The sequence below is a fragment of the Budorcas taxicolor genome, chromosome 11 (assembly GCF_023091745.1).
Source record: "Budorcas taxicolor isolate Tak-1 chromosome 11, Takin1.1, whole genome shotgun sequence".
In the NCBI taxonomy this organism is placed as follows: Eukaryota; Metazoa; Chordata; class Mammalia; order Artiodactyla; family Bovidae; genus Budorcas; species Budorcas taxicolor.
Window position 1 is genome coordinate 153,660,430 of NC_068920.1, and position 3,397 is coordinate 153,663,826.

A 3,397-nucleotide genomic window follows, 5' to 3' on the forward strand; every position below is an offset into this window, starting at 1 on the left:
CACTTGCTCAAGGATACACAACATGCAAACACTGCAATGTGAGCCGTGGATCACCCAAGGCAGAATCTGAACGCTTACCTGGTATACTGCACCTCCCGACGCTTCGGGGACGAGCTAGGCACAGTCCTGCTCTCCAGTTCCAGGTACCAAACTCTGCAGTAGTTTCCTATTGATGCTGTATGTAACAAGTTAACAGAAACCGAGTTATACACAGACTCCAAACAACACAAATTAAGTATCTTATACTTCTGGGGGGTCCAAGTTCCCTGTGGGTCTTAACGGGCTAGAATGAAGATGTGGGCAGGGCAGGGTGGCATTCTTTCTGGAGGCTCTGGGAGTGGATCCCTTTTCTCATCTCTAGTCTCTCTAGGCTGCCTATGTTCCTCTACTTGTGGCTCCTTCCTCCATCTTCAAAGCCAGCAACTTTTTTTGGCCTTTGGTTTTCCAATTATCTCTCTAGGATGGCCACTTTGGCTCTAAATTTGAGAAGTTCTAAGACTTTGCAACCCTATGGTTTTTTTTTAAAATTGAGGTCACCCGAGGAGCATGGATGGAGGAGCCTGGTGGGCTGCAGCCCATGGAGTCGCTGGGAGTTGGACACGACTGAGTGACTTCACTTTCACTTCTCACTTTCATGCATTGGAGAAGGAAATGGGAACCCACTCCAGTGTTCTCACCTGGAGAATCCCAGGGATGGGGGAGTCTGGTGGGCTGCCATCTATGGGGTTGCACAGAGTCGGACATGACTGAAGCAACTTACCACCAGCAGCAGAGGACCAGAATGGGCCAAAGCTACCAAAATGTTCTCAACCCTTATTAAAAAGGCAGAAGTGTCTTGACACACGCTACAACATGGATGGACCTTGAAAACATCATGCTAAATGAAAGGCCACATATGGTATGATTCTGTTTATATAAAATCTCCAGAGTAGGCAAATCTAGAGAGACAGAAAGTAGAGACATGATTGCCAAGGGTTGGAGAAGCTGAGGGGAAATAGTAAGGGACAAGTAGGTACAGGGTTTCTTTATGGAGTGATGAAAATATTCTGAAGTTAGTGGTGATGGTTGCACAACTGTGAATAGACCACTGAACTCTATGCTATAAAAGGATGAATTTTGTGGTATTGCAACAGGAAAAAACAAATCTGACTCCATATTGGATGTTTCTTTTACTTTAATCTTTGTATTCTATTGCTTTCGCTGCAAGTTAATCACCAAAGGCATGTTGTCTGTAAGCTTAAATTATACATAATGAATGGCCCATCTCTGGGAACCCTGCCACCCAGGTAATGAGTGTTAAGCTAAAATATCACTGTTCAACTTCTGACCAGGCCCACCTGTGAAGAGTGGCAGGAAGGAAGAAATCAACACATCGCCTGCAGTCTAACTGGAAGCAGGACTTTACCCCCTCCCCTCTTAGAAGCCTGAATGCTAACACAGAGAAGATGGCTCTTTGGGATATTTATCCACCATCTTCTTGGTCCCTGGTGGCTCAGATGGTAAAGCGTCTGCCTGCAGTGCAGGAGACCCAGGTTCAACCCCTGGGTTGGGAAGATCCCCTGGAGAAGGAAATGGCAACCCACTCCAGTACTCTTGCCTGGAAAATTCCATGGACTGAGGAGCCTGGGGGACTACAGTCCATGGGGTCACAAAGAGTCGGACACAATTTAGTGACTTCACTTCTTGGTCTACTGGCTTCCCAAATAAAAATAAAGTCGCTATTCCTTGCCCCAACAACCCCTCTCTCCATTTACTGATGAGCAGTATAAGCTCATTTGTGAGTTACATCTCAATTAAAATAAATAAATTTATATAAAATTTAAGAAAAATGTGATAAGTGTAAAAGGTGTTCTTGGGACACAAGGTCTCTTAGTCAAATCTGGGCTTTAGGAAAGGCTCTCCAGAGGATGCAATGGAAGATGAATGAATGAATGAAGTCACTCAGTCGTGTCCAACTCTTTGCTACCCCGTGGACTGTAGCCACCAGGCTCCTCCGTCCATGGGATTCTCCAGGCAAGAATACTGGAGTGGGTTGCCATTTCCTTCTCCGGGGGATCTTCCCAACCCAGGGATCGAACCCGGGTCTCCCACATTGCATGCAGATGCTTTAACCTCTGAGCTCCCAGGGAAGCCCTGGTATGGAAGATGAGTTAGTGTCAAATGAAGGAAGACAGAAAGAGCATTCAGGCAGAGGGAGCATGGCGATGTGAATAAGTATGGCCTGTTGATGAGCCTTGTTAGATGAATGGACAGATGGATGGACAGACGAGTGAATGAACCAATAGTGGAGGGAGGGTGGATAGACGGTAGATGAATGGAGGTGGGTCAGTGGATGCAGTGGCAACACAGGCATGCATAACCTGATTATCTGATCTTATCCAACAGTTATCTCAGCCTTTACCGCTTACTCCCTTGATGTTTGGGTCAGGAATTTAGGGAATGTCAAAGATGAAAGACACAGTATGCCCCCTGGGGAGTCTGCAGTCCTGAGTGCAGAGTTGTAGAGCCACATTACTCTTGCTGCTAGGGGACTTCCCAGGAGAGCCACCAATGGTTACATTTAGGGGACAGACAGAAGGAGGAACTAGAGAAGAAGGTGGAATCAGAGAGCCAGGCAGGAACCAGCCTGGGGCAGCCTCACCAATCAGCTCTGCAGGGAAAAAGAAGTCATGGAACAGAACACCCTCAAGGTGGCATGTCGTCTGGGGAGGGCCCTAGCATCAGACTTAGGAGACCTGCATCCTTGTCCCCTTTCTGCATTTGAATCCCTGTATGACTATAGGCTGGACACTAACTCTCTCTGGACTCCACTTCCTTGTCTGTTTGATAAACTCACCACTTCACTGCAAAAAGGAGGAGAAAAAGTGGAAGCAGTGACAGATTTAATTTTCTCAGGCTCCAAATCACCGCGGACAGTGACTGCAGCCATGAAATTAAAAGACACTTGCTCCTTGGAAGAAAAGCTATGACAAATCTAGATAATGTATAGGAGAGACATCACTTTGCCCACAAAGGTCCATATAGTTAAAGCTATGATTTTTCAAGTAGTCATGTATGGATGTGAGACTTGGACCATAAAGAAGGCTGAGCACTGAAGAACTGATGCTGTTGAATTGTGATGTTCGAGAAGACTCTTGAGAGTCCCTTGGACTGCAAGGATATCTGGCCCATCAGTCCAAAAGGAAATCAACCTTGAATATTCATTGGAAGGACTGATGTTGAAGCTCCAGTATTTTCATCACCTGATGCAAAGAGCTGATTTATAAGAAAAGACCCTGATGCTGGGAAAAACTGAAGGCAGGAGGAGAAGGTGGCAGAGGATGAGATAGCATCACCGACTCAATAAACATGAATTTGAGCAAACTTGGGGAGTCAGTGGAGGATGGAGGAGCCTGGC

At 46.3% G+C, this 3,397-nt stretch overlaps 1 non-coding gene across 1 annotated transcript; it reads left to right on the forward strand.

The window, feature by feature from the left end:
• The first annotated feature begins 1,481 nt into the window (after window positions 1-1,481).
• TRNAC-GCA (transfer RNA cysteine (anticodon GCA)) lies at window positions 1,482-1,553 on the forward strand. Its single transcript has one exon. It is a non-coding gene; the product is annotated as a tRNA-Cys (tRNA).
• Window positions 1,554-3,397: the final 1,844 nt, after the last annotated feature.